At 43.0% G+C, this 17,267-nt stretch overlaps 1 protein-coding gene across 2 annotated transcripts in view; it reads left to right on the top strand.

Annotated features, from left to right (window-relative positions):
* The first annotated feature begins 263 nt into the window (after positions 1–263).
* LOC147032721 (plasma membrane calcium-transporting ATPase 2-like) overlaps positions 264–17,267 on the top strand; it is a 250,392-nt gene continuing 233,388 nt past the window's right edge. The window contains exon 1 of one of the 2 annotated variants that reach the window (XM_085870568.1): positions 264–351. The gene's annotated coding sequence lies outside the window, so the exon portion shown is untranslated. The remainder of the gene's footprint in view (positions 352–17,267) is intronic. The other variant, XM_085870570.1, reaches the window with a different exon arrangement.

Genomic DNA, 17,267 nt, shown 5'->3' with positions numbered 1-17,267 from the left:
CGCGAGATACTTCCCCTGCCCGCGTGCGTGGGACGTTGGAACGTACCATTCCAGTCGGTGGAAGGGGGGGTTGAGACCGAATTTGCTTTCAAAGATGCTTCTCAGATAAAAGCGAAAAACAAATGTTGACCTGAAGCACTTAATAAATTCACCTAAATCATGAAGTACAAAGTGTTTAGCGTTTCCATGGAGATGAAAATTATTTGTTTACGTCACTTGAAAATGCACAAAGCGAACCGTCCACCCCCGTGTTTGTCGACATTGTAGTCGCGCCCCGATCGGTGCACAGCTGATCGCGCGCGCGCGATCCCGCGTTGAGGCTCCTGAGGTAATCTGTGTTTGGTGATTCAGGTGAGTTTATCACACCTTCTCCTCGCGCCGTTCTTGCGCTTAATCGTGACATTATCCCTGAGGTACGAGGCGAAATGGACTTTTGCTTGTGTGTTTTGAGAAGCAGACGTCATTGTGAACCGGTAGGGATGGTAGCTGGTGAAGTGAAGTGAAGCGAAGCGTGGACCGAGAACGACAGGCGGGGGTGAAGGGGGTGAGAGTGAGGCGATGGTTTTGATGTGGGATCGATATTATGATGATTAATGACCCAACCAGTACGTGGTTCGATCACCGTCGTCGTCTGCAGCGCGACCTTTATTAACTGATGAGGTAGTATCCCGAGTGACGTCGATGTCGAAGTAACATGTCGCTTTGTTTTTCATCTGCCAGTATCAGTCCGTGTTTCTGTGCCCCCAAAGTGAGCGTGTTGCACGGACGTGCTCTTGAGGATGCGCCGTGTAGCCGCTCAACCTGTTTGGAATTGTTATGCAGGACAGGCAGGACGAGCAACGGAAAATTGCGCTGGAGTTTCATTTCAACGCTATTAATTAAATAAATAAATTATATATATATATATATATATATATATATATATATATATATATATATATATATATATATATATATTTAATTTATACATACATTTATTCATTTATTTGATTTATTTATTTTCCAAACACTCTCTTCCTGTTGGGGTTTCTACCTGGGATCTACTTTTACCTCTATTTATTATATTTGTTCCAAGAAAACAACACCAGGTGGGTTTGACTCTGCCCGTCATCGTTCCGAGTTCGGCAAAGTGAGTAGCAGCTTGATACTGGAAACGGGGCACTGCATCAGGTGGCGTAGCCATGCCTCCCAGCACTGATGTAACCAGCAGCCGCAATTTGCATACGAAATTATTTTATTAATTAATTGCAAAGCAGATGCTTGGTGTTCCAGATTGGAGTTGCATGATCCCTGGTTCACATGTAATCTTTGGCATCGGTAGTGGAAGCTGTGTATATCAATATGTGTTTTGGGAAGTTGTTGGTTGAGGACCATTTTCTTCCATAGATTATGATTAATCCATCCATTGGGACCATACTCTGTGCAGAGCGTTGCTGCTGCCGAAGCAGTCTCCTTGGCTATTTGGTACAATCCTAGACACGTCGCCACTCCGACACAGTATTCCAGCAACCTGGCCCTCATTTTGCCAACCTCAGAAGGATGACAGGCAGTCAACCCCACCTGGTATTAATTCAACAGCCGAGTGGGATTTGAACTCAGGATCCCAGGATCCCAAGCCCAAAACCCGAACTATGAAGCCAACACCAGGCATGATGATTAATGGTTGAAATTATAAACGTTATATATTTATTTTTGTGCTTCAACCCCAGTGTAATTGGCTGTTCTGATTGTGAGGTTTGGTTTCTTTGCTGCAAAACAGTCCTACTTGCATTACTTTTGGGGGTTTGAGGAGGTGTTGCAGATTGCAGCCTCATACAGTTACCTAAGCCTGGTGTTGGCTTCGTGGTTAGGGTGGCGGCTTGGGATCCTGGGGTCCTGAGTTCAAGCCCCGTTGGCCGCTGAATTAATATACACCAGGAGGTTGACTCAGCCTGTCATCCTTCCGAGGTCGGCAAAATGAACACCAGTGTACTGGTAAAGGGGACACTGCATCAGTGGCATTGCCATGTCCCAACCAATGATGCAACCAGCAGCCACAGGTTGCACTCGATAGAGAGATACGGTTACCTGAGTGAAAGCCAATGATGAAACAGTCCTACTTGCATTCCTTTTGGGGGTTTGAGGAGGTGTTGCACATTGCAGCCTCATACGGTTACCTGAGTGAAAGCCAATGATGTCCTTGGTAAAATCTGGAGATGCTGTAAGGTCTCCAGGTGCATTCCCTTCATTATGGGTTCAGTCAAGTTGATGATCTGTTCGGTATTTGATCTCCCCAATAATTTTCTGCGATCGAGAAGCTGATGTCAAATGCTGTACGATCTAAAAGTGCTGTATAAATATATCGGCCCACCTCTTTCTTTCTTCCTGTGTGGATGTGAATTTTCCTTCTATTTGGGTTCGTGAACAAATTTCTGTGTAAATACTCTTCTTCATAGATTTTCAGTTTGAGTATTTGTTTTGCCAACAGAGCGAGAACGGATATGTAACAGATTTGTTCAATTTTGAGTTTTTTTTTGTGAAATTGTAAAGAGAACCATGCAAGAAATACAACTCCACTCTATTACCCTTCCCCTCACCTTTCAAAGATGTTTTCACGTTTCAAATCCCCACCAATTTGTTTTCACGATATCCCTCCAATATATGATCAACTACAACCCACAACCTTTTCAATTTATCCCTGCCCTGCCTTCCCCATGCTTTCTTCCCCAACCTTAATTTGCTTACCAACCCCTTCTCCATCCGAGCGGTGTTCCCACGGCTCTCTGTGGTGGGTCACTACCCACCCTTCTTATTTCACCCCCACCCAGGTTGCCAATGCCACATTATCTTTGACTCTTACCTCCCTTGGAATGTATCACTTTCCACACCGATTTGACTTCCCTTCCGATGTCACGGTTTACACCTAGCCTCCCACCTGTGATGGCTTGCCTCCGCTGCTATTTGCAGCTCCCTGCAATGGAGCACCTTTGCTGTTCTTTGTTATGTAGGGCTCACATGACTTACACCCCCCCCCCCATGGTGGTGTGACTGCCGCTCTTTACCGGTTCCCTTGATGGAGTGCCTCCTCTGCTCTTCGCCATCCCCTATCCCCCCCCCACGGTTGTGTGTCTTCCCACTCTTCGCCCACCTCCATTTGTAGCATGCTTCATCTGGTCGCTGTCGTTGCCACCGATCATGTGAGGGGCGTGCTCCACCCCCGCGCGCACCCGCCTGAGGGTCGTGCTCCACCCCCGCGCACCCCCGCCTGAGGGTCGTGCTCCACCCCCGCGCACCCCCGCCTGAGGGTCGTGCTCCACCCCCGCGCACCCCCGCCTGAGGGTCGTGCTCCACCCCCGCGCACCCTCGCCTGAGGGGTATGCCGCAACCCCCCCGCCCCCCTCCAACATTGCCCAGGGGGCCTGCTGCCGTTGGAAATTTTACTTTTGTTATGTTGTGTGGTTTTGTTGGATTGCATCAATGCAACCATCATTCTTTCAAGAACCAATGCTTGCTTGCTTCATTTTCATCGGGTGTTGCTTTCGGTGTTTTTAAACACCTTTCTCATGTTCTGATCGTGATGTGCTTGGGGACAGGTTGGATGGCACAAGCAAATGTGATTTTTGTCTTTGTTGGAAAGTCTTGTGAAGTCATGACATTTCCTGGAGCTCACAGCATTCTTAGCTGCATTTATGAAATGCTGATTGATGTTTTGAGCACGTGACCTGTGTATGAAATGGTCTCTTCAGTTGCGTGGCATAGGTTAGTGGTTATGCATTTATACTCGTGTTTATTATTCTCTGCATGTGCGTTTTGCACGGTCTCTCTAACTTGTTGGTTCCAATCGCTTTGTTGAGGGTTTTGTGGTGGTGGACTTTTGAACTACTCTCAACATCCTGCTTTGGTTGACCAAAGGGTTGGCAGGGTAGCTGCCTTTGAGCTGTGTTGTCTTTGCTTGACTGTTGACCCCACTTGTATACTGTCGGCCTAATATTTTTGCATGCCGGGCGAGGTATCAATGTGTGTGCCGTCCATTGGATGAATGTAGCCATCTGACAGCACTGGTCGTTGCTGGACTTGAAAGATCCCACAGTGTCTTTGGTTAAGATGAGGTGAGTTATCACTGCTATCATGAGCAAATTGCACATTCCTGCCTGGACTGCATGTAGCAAACGAGAAGGGCACTCAGTAGAGCGCATACCTCCACCCCATAATGCCTGATCCGTCAGAACATATCTGGCCCAATACATTTTTTAAATGTCATGCTATAGATCGTTTTTTGAGCCCTATCTCAATTGTGAAGAATTACTTTTAAAAATTATCAGATCTGGATTCGGATCTTCACCAAAATCTAATCAATTCTTCCTTGTTGGGTGGGTGATGTGTCCACCAAGTTTCATCCAAATCCGTCCACAACTTTTTGAGATATCGTGCTATATATCAGTTTGGCCCGATCTTTCAATGGTGAAGAATCACTACAAAATTATTAGATCTGGATCTTCACCAAAATTGAATCAATTCTTCCTTGTCACACATCGAACCTGTCCACAAAATTTCATCTGGATCTGTCCACAACTTTTTGAGATATCCTATACACAAATGGACAAACAGATAGAAAGGGGTGAAGATATAACCTCCTCCACCTTCTGTGGCAGAGGGAATGATCTAGTCTTGTAGGTTCCTTGACCACTGGTTACACTGCCTGTTGTCTTTGTGAGGGCTGCTGCTCGTACAATATAATTTTCATACTTTCAGCTTGGAATGGCAACCATAATGGCTGAGAAACTATCCTTGAACGAATTGGTTATGCACGTCTGATGACAGAATGGAAAGTGCATTTGGTTTTGTTGATTTATTGAAGGAAATTGTACCGCCCATCTAGAAATTGTGCCATTTTGCTCGGAGGGGGGTTGATTATTTTGACCTAGTCATATTCACTTCCTCTGGCAGTGAAATATGGTGTCGGTACCCACTCCCCTGGGCAGTGACTGTGTTCAGGTTATGCAACCCATGCAATTGCTTGGGGCCCTCATGTGACTGTTCATGATACACAATCTTGAGAGATGCTCCATGTACTGTGGATGTTTCATTTATTTCTCAGAAAATATTGAGACGGTGGCCTCATGTTGTGGATGTTTTCCTGTTTTTTTTTTTTTTTTCAGAAATGCATCCATCCTGTAAATATGAGTGAAAAATTCCCTTTGTTTATGTAGTATAATTCTATGATATCATGAAACATAACACTTGAAGGAGAAAATGTACATTTGACTTGGTGTTTTGTTGGGAGGGGAACATTTTTGAAAATATTTCTGCCATGAGTGATCTTGCTTTGACCCTGCATGATAACACAATGGTTTGCCCCAATTATAATTTTTATTTAATTATTTATTTAAATATAAATTGTTGTTCCCTCCCCTCCCCCCCCCCAAATAATAGTAAAAATTACAATTGCATACCATTCTTTCATTAATCAGTAAAACCTCTTCAAATTTGGTGTATGAATGCCTTGGTAAATCACACCCAGACGCCTTTTTCAATTTAGACTGCTCTTCTGATTTTAAGGCGTCAAAGATGAAACACTAAAAATCACAAATTTTGCTTGATTTCATTCTCTTGTATTTGAGTCGATCGGCACAAAATGTGGCACAAAAGGCACTGTCAAACGGCCCTTATATGGGTGCCTACAAGTATTTCAGATTAGCTGTTTTCTGTTTTTGGGATTATGCAGGTGTCAAAGGACAAAATCAGATGCAAAATTAAAGGTTTTATTTTATTGCTTGCGATGCTTCTATTTTGACAATGCCAGACAATTGGTAAAACGATGTACTGTAACGCATACCTCAACACAGCTCCGACAGATTAAATTGGGTCAACATTGGTCTAGTATCCTTTTGATTTTTGCAGGGAGTCAATGCTCAAATTATTTTGGCCTTGTAATTAATTGTTTTAACTTGCAGATGACACCTGGCACAAATATACCATGCCACAGCTCTTTCAGAGAAAAGCAAATATTGGTCTATTATCTATGAATGGTATGTTTGCAATTATTACATAGTGGTCAAAGGTCAAAATTAGTTAAAAAAAAATATATATATATATATATTGTTGCGGGGCCGGGGTGTCGGGTGAGAAGACCACTCGGTGGGGGAAGCTGTCTTCCCACCAGACTCCCCAGAATTGTAGGCCGTCACACACGGATAATAATTCCGTGACGCGGCGGGTCGCTTAACTGACCATGGACGCCAATAACTCAACCGTGTGACCGAGGGTCCTCCCGTCTATGGGTTAATTGGGTCACCTAATTAATCACGTGGTTTATTTACCGGGGAAACACGCCCTCGGTACACCTTGTCCGAACCCTATCACTCTCCCGGACCGGATCACTCCACCGGATCGGATGCAGCCGAGCGACACTGCCAAGGCACATACCAGCTAAAAGGAACGGATCGTTGGGAATAAACTTTGATTCAGGCCATGCTGGATCAATGGAAGAAAAGACAAAAACGAGCAGGGAACATTCCTAACAATAATACTTTATTTACAAGCAGGCAAGGGAAAATATGTTGCACAGTGAAGATTTATTCGGGTGTGTTGTCCAGAGATAGAAAGAAGCATGTGGTGCGACAATAAACATGCAACTGACGAAAGGGGACACAGAGCAGACTTAACGTCAAAATAATAACAATGATAATCTTCTACAGTCTTACTTAAGCAGACAGGTGCCAACACTCTCACACACAGACACAGAACCCGACGAAGAGGGAGTTTTGCAACCAGGGGGGTTGGGGGGTGGGGGTTGAGGCTATGATCTCGGTACCTGTGCGCCCGATAGCACGATGTGCCACCAATACGTTTCGGGTGGGGGGATGCTCCGGGGTGCGGTACCCGACAATGGGCGCGTTGCCTCTGGCCCAAGCTGTACGTGTGGTGACTGTGTTCGTGAAGGAGGAGCTTGAGTGGAGAAGGGGCGGAGTCCAGAGGCGAGGGTGGAGCAGTGGGCGAGGGTGGAGCAGTGGTCGAGATCAGGTAGGTGGGTGGGTTTGATGTGGTATGGGCGGAGACGGAGTCGAGGAGCAGGAAACACAAACCGTCTCGGCAAGAAGGACTGCCCCGACCTTTATAGGGCCTGCAGCTCAGGGGGTGGGGCCATGCTGAATCCAAACGTCATCAACCAAATCTGGCGCTCTGATTGGTCCTGACCCCTCACGTGGCCTGCCAGCTTGGGCCGGAAACCGCCTCACTTCGTTCCCGGCAAGGCCACCCCAAACAGCGGCAATATTGCGCTCTGAACCCACAAGATGACATGAATTACCCACCAAAATCGGCATGCGAACTATCCTGCAAAAACCCCCGGGCGACCGGTCGAGGGTCGGGTCCCGCACGCCCGCCCGGGCACTTGACCAGCATCGATCAACGCGTTCGTTCCGCGCACGCCAACATGGCCCGCACTGTACATTCCCTGTACACACTGTACACTCCAACTAGCACACCACATGACTTGCTGTAGTTTCTCCACCGTGGCGCCGCATGCGCTGCAGTTTCCCCACCGTGGCGCCGCACGCGCTGGTCTCTAAGGCGCACGTGGCTGATTTACCTCAGGAATAATCAGTAAAGAAGAAGAGTGGGGATGAAATGAAAAGGAAAAAATGATTTAAGCAACCCGAGCTATTAGATCATCACAACGCACTCCCTTGTTGTCTCGCTAAACAAAAGGAAGGGGACTATCTACACGTATAATAATGGGATAACTGTCTTGGGACACTATCTGTTGTATGCATGTGGTTCCGAGAACCGCAACAATATAATGGCTTGGCCTTTTATTTTTTTAATCAAATATATATCGGACCTTGCAAAATAATACCTTGTCACAAGTGTAGTGTCTTCCTTTTCATGTTGTTGGAGATGGGTGGGGGGGTTATTTTATCATTATTATTATTATTTTTCTTAATTCCCCCTGGAGTTAATGGAATGTCTATGAACCTTTGTGGCTCAGAGAGTTAATGCAGAATTTGTTCTTTCCACGTGTTAAATGGACACTCACCATGTAATTTATTTTAAAATGAAGAAATGTGGGATCGAAGGTTTCATTTTTGCTGGCACAAATACAAAAGCACCCATGCTACTGTTGCATGGTGAGGCGTGTCTTTTTTGGCTCACATCGGTGCTTGTGGTAAGGTGGAGTCTTGGCAGCTTCTCATTACAATTCTGCACCTTGAAACTTGGCGGATGGCAGCACTTTTTGTATTCACAAAGGGGTCTCCCTCCCGCCCCCTTCGTTGTAAAGAAACTGAAGTGAAGGTCATGCTGACTTCTGCACTTGTGTGTGTTCATTGCAAGCCAAAATCCAGTGCATGGTTAAACAGTACATCTGACTATGTTGGTAAATTTGGAATTAAACTTGCCTATGAATGTACCCTCCACACCTGCTCTGCAGGCTTGCAGATTAACACCAGGTAGGGTTTACTCGACCTGTTATCCTTCCGTGGTTGGCAAAATGAGTACCAGTTAGCTAGCTGATAAGAGGGTGTGCATCAACGGCACAACCGTGCCCCCAGAAAATGATGCAGCCAAACAGCCACAGGCTGCATGCAAATAAATAAAACCTGCTCTGCCTTGGCTCTGGTTATCTTTTCGTGCCCCTTTCCACACAGTTTAGTGTGATACAGCATGTAGATGAAAACTCTTCTGTTTAAACCTCTCGTTAGCACTGCTACTTTATTCCAGTGTCAGGTGGCAGATTTTTTCCCCATTATTGCCCTCCGAACATTCAGTACAAATCAGTGTTAAGCAATTGTGTCTCTGTCTCTGTCTCTGTGTCTGTCTGTCTGTGCCTGTCTACAAATATCACTTCATGATCGAAGAATTACTTCATTTCAATTGAATGTTTTGAACACAATTTAGAAAACAACCTCGTAGTTTAACAGAACTTTGGCTCTGAATTTGTCCCGATCTCACAAGTACAGAGAGGAGTGAATTTTTTTTTTCTACTCTGCCTGTCTGGCAGGATGGCCTAGAGGTATACAAAGTTGCCTTGAAGCTGTATATCCTGGGGTTGAATCCCGATCCAGCTATAATCTGTCATCCCGGTGTTTCACAGGCAGGGTAATTAATCGATGTGTGTACCATCACTCGGATGGACGTTAAACGGGTGTCCCATCTGCTGACATTAGTTGGGCGCTAAAACTCCCAGTGTCCTTTGCGAAGAGAAGGCGAGTATTTGTCGGCACCGTGACCAAATTGCAAATTCCTGCCCTAACCAGCAGGGGCGCAGCATCAACGGCAAAGCTGCACTCCCAGCTATGATGCAAACCAGCAGCCACAGGCTGCACACTGAATGATGATTCCTGGCAGTCAAACAAAATTGAAAGTCATTCCCAACAGGAAACTTACTTTTTTTTATAGACATCATAAAGGACACAAACAACAGAGATTAAGAGCTAATGTAACGTGTTAAATAAGGTGGTGTAAAAGACGCTGCACTAATGACGGTAAATTGCTGATTTTTCTTTTCTACAACCTTTAATATCTTTTTTTTATTTCAATTGAATTGTTCACTTGAACATTTCAGAACACAAGTCACCTTTTTGGAACTTTTAACCCCTTCCGTTTAGTAGCACTTGGATAAAAATTACGGCATTTTACATCATCACGACCCATGAAACCTCAACCAAGACCAATCAAACTTCATGACGCAGACCCCACCCATGTCCTTGTTTCTCAAGACTGCATGGCGTAAGGTTTTCGATGAATTCTCAGTAGTTTTTGGGGTCGGGGGGGGGGGTGGAGTTTAACAATTTGGAGGGCTTATTTATTTATCATTTCTGAAAAGTGCACACAATTGTAAATTGCTCTGTCTAGTCTTGATTTTTGCTCACCTTTTCGACGAACAGAGAGCTATAGTGATACCCCCGGCGTGAGCGTCAGCGTGAAAAAATTTTTTTGGTGCAAGTTATTTCCTTTCTAATGTTTTTATCTACCACACTATTTTTTTTTACTGATTACAATATACAAATACATATATTGCTTTAAAATTATTTGGATCAGACTTCACTGCAATGCTTTATAAAAAAACATATTATTAGACTAGTCTTTTAAAAATTATAAATGTATAAACAGGTGAACATTGGGTGGCTTTGACACAAACTCTCTGGTTGTCTGTTAGCGTAAGATTTAACGAAACAAAACTGCCATTATGGAACAGTAGCTGCATATTGGAATATGCCTCCCCTTTGGTGTGGAAGTAAAGCCGGCTGTCCGATATTTACTTACCTTGTTCATGTTAATTAGGATTCTCAGCTGAGCAATCAGTTGCATAGCTTTTTTATTCTCGAAACCACCAAAGTGAATTCTGCGTCGCTTAACATATCTGAACAAATAGTTGGGAAACAAGGTTTCTGTGCTTTTCATGGCAATTGCACTGACCCTGGTTGTGGTGTCTCGTTTTAGTGAACAATGGCTTCACTAATTGCTGATGAAGAGCTGAATTTATTTCCCCTAAAACCATGTAGTAGACTTTGTCCTATAAAAATGACTACATGGAAGATTTCTGTGGGAAGGGAGGGGATCTTTTTTTTTTTTTAGCACATGTGAAATGGGTAGTGATGTGTTTGGTTAAGAAAAGAGGAATGTGAATGAAATTGGTGATGGTGGATTTGGCTTTGACTTAACTCATGTTGATTCCTCAGCGGTGTGCGAGAACTTTTTTTAAAACTGAAGGTAACTTTACTATTCATCTTCTGTGATAATTAGTTGATTCCCTCCACCACCGAAGGTGGAAGGAGGTTATGTTTTCACCCCTGTCTGTCTTGTTACTTACGAAATCTCAAGATTTCGGAAGTATATTGATGACTTCCGTCCTCTGTGTTTGTTACTTACGAAATCTTTAGATTTCATAAGTATATTGATGACTTCCGTTTCTGTTTGTTTGTTTGCGTGTTTGTTTGTTTGTTTGTAGCCACGATAACTCGAGAACGGAAGAAGCTACCAATGTCAAATTACACCACGTGATTCAGGAGGGTGATGGCTTGTGCTGATTATATTTTGGTCAAAATCGGTCAAAGGTCAAGGTCACAGTGAGGTCAAACATCCAAAAATGATAACTCGAGAACGGAAGAAGCTACCAATGTCAAATTACACCACGTGATTCAGGAAGTTGGTGGCTTGCGCTGATTAGATTTTGGTCAAAATCGGTCAAAGGTCAAGGTCACAGTGAGGTCAAACATCCAAAACATTCGATTTTTGAGGTTTGGTGCAGAATCATCGTAGAAACTTCTGGTTTGCGTCGCTACCTTCTCGAGAGACAGCTTTTATTAGACAAGGTCAGAGGTCAAGTTGAAGATTTCGTAAGTACCAGTCGATGACTGCTTGTTTGTTACGAAATCTAAAGATTTCGAAAGTATATTGATGCCTTCCGTTTGTTTGTTTGTTTGTAGGCACGATAACTCGAGAAGGAAGAAGCTACCAATGTCAAATTACACCACGTGATTCAGGAGGGTGATGGCTAGTGCTGATTAGATTTTGGTAAAAATCGGTCAAAGGTCAAGGTCACGGTGAGGTCAAATATTCAATTTTTGATGGTTTGCTACAGATAACTCGAACGGAAGAAGCTACCAATGTCAAATTACACCACGTGATTCAGGAGGCTGATGGCAAGTGCTGATTAGATTTTGGTCAAAATCGGTCAAAGGTCAAGGTCACAGTGAGGTCAAACATCCAAAAAATGGTAAATCGAGAACGGAAGAAGCTTCCAATATCAAATTACACCACGTGATTCAGGATGCTGATGGCTCGTGCTGATTAGATTTTGGTCAAAATCGGTCAAAGGTCAAGGTCACAGTGAGGTCAAACATCCAAAAAATGATAACTCGAACGGAAGAAGCTACAAATGTCAAATTACACCACGTGATTCAGGAGGTTGGTGGCTTGCGCTGATAATATTTTGGTCAAAATCAGTCAAAGGTCAAGGTCACAGTGAGGTCAAACATCCAAAACATTCGATTTTTGATGTTTTGGTGCAGAATCATCGTAGAAACTTCTGGTTTGCGTCGCTACCTTCTCGAGAGACAGCTTTTATTAGACAAGGTCAGAGGTCAAGTTGAAGATTTCGTAAGTACCAGTCTATGACTGCTTGTTTGTTAATTACGAAATCTAAAGATTTCGAAAGTATATTGATGCCTTCCGTTTCTGTTTGTTTGTTTGTTTGTTTGCTTGAAGGCACGATAACTCGAGAACGGAAGAAGCTACCAATGTAAAATTACACCACGTGATTCAGGAGGGTGATGGCTAGTGCTTATTATATTTTGGTCAAAATCGGTCAAAGGTCAAGGTCACGGTGAGGTCAAGTATTCGATTTTTGATGGTTTGGTACAGATAACTCGAACGGAAGAAGCTACCAATGTCAAATTACACCACGTGATTCAGGAGGCTGATGGCTCATGCTGATTAGATTTTGGTCAAAATCGGTCAAAGGTCAAGGTCATAGTGAGGTCAAACATTCGATTTTTGATGGTTTCGTACAGAATCATCGGAGAAACTTCTGGTTTGCGTCGCTACCTTCTCTAGAGACAGCTTTATTAGACAAGGTCAGAGGTCAAGTTGACGATTTCATAAGTACCAGTCTATGACTGCTTGTTTGTTTGTTTGTTTGTTTGTAGGCACGATAACTCGAAAATGGAAGAAGCTACCAAAGTCAAATTACACCACATGATTCAGGAGGGTGATGGCAAGTGCTGATTAGATTTTGGTCGAAATCCGTCAAAGGTCAAGGTCACGGTGAGGTCAAATATTCGATTTTTTATGGTTTGGTACAGATAACTCGAACGGAAGAAGCTACCAATGTCAAATTACACCACGTGATTAAGGAGGGTGCTGGCTAGCGCTGATTAGATTTTGGTCAAAATCAGTCAAAGGTCAAGGTCACAGTGAGGTCAAACATCCAAAATATTCGATTTTTGATGGTTTGGTACAGAATCATCGTAAAACTTCTAGTTTGCGTCGCTACCTTCTCGAGAGACAGCTTTTATTAGACAAGGTCAGAGGTCAAGTTGACGATTTCGTAAGTACCAGTCTATGACTGCTTGTTTGTTTGTTTGTTTGTTACTTACGAAATCTAAAGATTTCGTAAGTATATTGATGCCTTCCGTTTCTGTTTGTTTGTTTGTTTGTTTGTCGGCATGATAACTCGAGACGGGAAGAAGCTACCAATGTCAAATTACACCACGTGATTCAGGAGGGTGATGGCTAGTGCTGATTAGATTTTGGTCAAAATCGGTAAAAGGTCAAGGTCACAATGAGGTCAAACATAATTCCGTAAATTCATGTGGAGAAATGGAGTATTTTTGCTTCGTTCGACGTTACGAGTTCGTTTTAACTTTGATTTTAATTTTGTCTTTGGTTTTTGCGATCGCTTAGGACGCTTAAAACTCGGTTGTCGAAATTCTGGTAAAAATCGGATGTTTTGGAGACGTTTTAATATTGTATAAAAAATATTTCACTCGACGCGTCACGGGTCGTCCCATGATGCAGTGCGCTCGAGCAGACGCGTCGTTGAGGTTTTGCGTGGAGAAATGGAGATTTTTTTTGCTTCGCTCGACGTTACGAGTTCGTTTTAACTTCGATTTTAATTTTGTCTTTGGTTTTTGTGATCGCTTAGGACGCTTAAACCTCGGTTGTCAAAATTCTGGAACAGCGATGAATCACTGATATATATATATATATATATATATATATATATATATATATATATATATATAATAAATAATAAGTCTTTTCTCAGATTCTTCTGAAAAATAATACACCTATTATCTGGCATATCCTGCTGGTACTGAATCACTTTAAAAAAAAAAAAAAAAAAAAATGGAATTTTTATAAGAAATCTAGTTTTTGTCTGGGACTCATTAATTATCTGCAAACCACAGTGAAAAATTGTAGACCACAATGATTTCAGAATTCATTCTCCCCTTGGGCTTCTGACTGATTCATGCTTTTATTAGACAAGGTCAGAGGTCAAGTTGACGATTTCGTAAGTACCAGTCTATGACTTTTGTTTGTTTGTTTGTTTGTAGGCACGACAACTCGAACTGAAGAAGCTACCAATGTCAAATTACACCACGTGATTCAGGAGGGTGATTGCTCGTGCTGATTAGATTTTTGTCAAAATCCGTCAAAGGTCAAGGTCACAGTGAGGTCAAACATAATTCCATAAATTCACGTGGAGAAATGGAGTATTTTTGCTTCGCTCGACGTTACGAGTTCATTTTAACTTAGATTTTAATTTTGTCTTCGGTTTTTGCGATCGCTTCGGACGCTTAAAACTCGGTTGTAGAAATTCTGATAAAAATCGGATGTTTTGGAGACATTTTAAGATTGTGTAAAAAATATTTCACACGACGCGTCACGGGTCGTCCCATGATGCAGTGCGCTCGAGCAGACGCGTCGTTGAGTTCCGTTAAGGTATAATATAATTGTGTGGAGAAATGGAGATTTTTGCTTCGGTCGACGTTACGATTTTTTGATAGTTTGATACAGAATCATCGTAGAAACTTCTGGTTTGCGTCGCTACCTTTTCGAGAGACAGCTTTTATTAGACAAGATCAGAGGTCAAGTTGACGATTTCGTAAGTACCAGTCTATGACTGCTTGTTTGTTTGTTTGTTTGTTTGTCGGCACGATAACTCGAGAACGGAAGAAGCTACCAATGTCAAATTACACCACGTGATTCAGGAGGGTGATGGCAAGTGCTGATTGGATTTTGGTCGAAATCGGTCAAAGGTCAAGGTCACAGTGAGGACAAATATCCGATTTTTGATGATTTGGTACAGATAACTCGAGAACGGAAGAAGCTACCAATGTCAAGTTACACCACGTAATTCAGGAGGGTGATGGCTCGCGCTGATTAGATTTTGGTCAAAATCAGTCAAAGGTCAAGGTCACAGTGAGGTCAAACATAATTCCGTAAATTCATGTGGAGAAATGGAGTATTTTTGCTTCGCTCGACGTTACGAGTTCGTTTTAACTTTGATTTTAATTTTGTCCGGTTTTTGCGATCGCTTAGGACGCTTAAAACTCGGTTGTCGAAATTCTGCTAAAAATCGGATGTTTTGGAGACGTTTTAAGATTGTATAAAAAATATTTCACTCGACGCGTCATGGGTCGTCCCATGATGCAGTGCGCTCGAGCAGACGCGTCGTTGAGTGACGTTAAGGTTTTGCGTGGAGAAATGGAGATTTTTTGCTTCGCTCGACGTTACGAGTTAGTTTTAACTTCGATTTTTATTTTGTCTTCGGTTTTTGCGATCGCTTTGGATGCTTAAAACTCGGTTGTCGAAATTCTGGAACAGCGATGAATCACTGATATATAATAAATAATACGTCTTATCTCAGATTCTTCTGATAAGTAATACACCTATTATCTGGCATATCCTGCTGGTACTGAATCACTTTTTTTTTTTTAATTTAAAAAAATGGAATTTTTATAAGAAATCTAGTTTTTGTCTGGGACTCATTATCTGCAAACCACAGTGAAAAATCGTAGACCACAATGAATTCAGAATTCAAGCTCCCTTTGGGCTTCTGACTGATTCATGCTTTTATTAGACAAGGTCAGAGGTCAAGTTGATGATTTCGTAAGTACCAGTCTATGGCTTTGTTTGTTTGTTTGTTTGAAGGCACGATAACTCGAGAATGGAAGAAGCTACCAATATCAAATTGCACCACGTAATTCAGGAGGGTGATGGCTAGTGCTGATTAGATTTTGGTCAAAATCGGTCAAAGGTCACGGTCACAGTGAGGTCAAACATAATTCTGTAAATTAATGTGGAGAAATGGAGTATTTTTGCTTTGCTCGACGTTACAAATTCGTTTTTAACTTCGATTTTAGTTTTGTCTTCGGTTTTTGCGATCGCTTTGGACGCTTAAAACTCGCTTGTCGAAATTCTGGGAAAAATCGGATGTTTTGGAGACGTTTTAAGATTGTATAAAAAATATTTCACTCTGCGTTATGGGTCATCCCATGATGCAGTGCGCTCGAGCAGACGCGTCGTTGAGTTGCGTTAAGGTTTTCCGTGTGTGAGCTGACGGTGTTTTCGATCAAGATGGTGTTTAAAATCATTTTTTTTTTATCCCAATAAAGGTTATTGTCGCATGCCTGACTCGCTGAGCCGTCGGATTATGTAAAGATTGTTGGTGGATGGCCGAATATTACGGTTTTGTGACTTTGATAAAATAATATAAAATAATTGCGTGGAGAAATGGAGATTTTTGCTTCGGTCGACGTTACGATTTTTGATGGTTTGGTGCAGAATCATCGTAGAAACTTCTGGTTTGCGTCGCTACCTTCTCTGGAGACAACTTTTATAAGACAAGGTCAGAGGTCAAGTTGACGATTGCTTAAGTACCAGTCTATGACTGCTTGTTAGTTACAAAATCTGAAGATTTCGTAGGTATATTGATGACTTCTGTTTCTGTTTGTTTGTTTGTTTGTGTGTTTGTTTGTTTGTTTGTAGGCACGTTTGAACTTGGCCTGTTGAAGAAGCGTGCCACCATCCACCCAATGTCATTGGTGGGTGATCTGCAATAACTCTCATCATGCACTCCCATGTTGTAGTTGGTGTCGTGTGGACTCGTTTTGGGCTTTGGGTTCTCCTCAATCGTACATGCAACCATGTCGATAACAGTTGGTGGCACATCTTGTAGGCCTGCATATGTGAGACTCTCACTGAATTGCACTGGGTCTACCACTGATTCGCCTTGGTCCAATCACTGGTACACTCCAAAGGATGTTCCATGGAAACTCCCTTTTCCATCTGGGGTGTCCACTTTCTTTCCGGTGTTGTCCAGGGAAGCCTGGATCCTCTTGTTGCGCAGAAGGCCTGGTGGCACATACACACCATACTCTTTGATATTCTGAGAGATGGCATTGGCGATGTTACGTATTTTAGTGACACGGTCATAAGAGACTCCAATGCCAAACTTGCTCAACAGCGATACCGCCTTCTGACTTTGGAAGTTGTGGTACATGTACAGTGACAGTCCAACAGCATTGGGACTTTCAAACGTACTGTGGAACGTTGCCTCTGATGACATGGGGGTGAGTGTCACTTGTCTGTCTGTCTCGCAGGCCTGTACTATTGATTGAGACAGGATGAGACACGAGTTGTGCAAGTGTTCGGTGCGTGTCTCGGTTGTTGCTGCTTTTGCTCCTTGCAAGACCCATCTTGTGAAGATGATCAGTTCAGCTGGTACACCTGATTCACTGCACCCGGCCAGTGACCCATTAAAAGACCATGGATCATCC

This window comes from Eptatretus burgeri, chromosome 2, assembly GCF_056783735.1.
Source record: "Eptatretus burgeri isolate ZD-2024b chromosome 2, Ebu_testis_v1, whole genome shotgun sequence".
In the NCBI taxonomy this organism is placed as follows: domain Eukaryota; kingdom Metazoa; phylum Chordata; class Myxini; order Myxiniformes; family Myxinidae; genus Eptatretus; species Eptatretus burgeri.
This window is presented reverse-complemented; position numbering and strand designations above follow the sequence as displayed.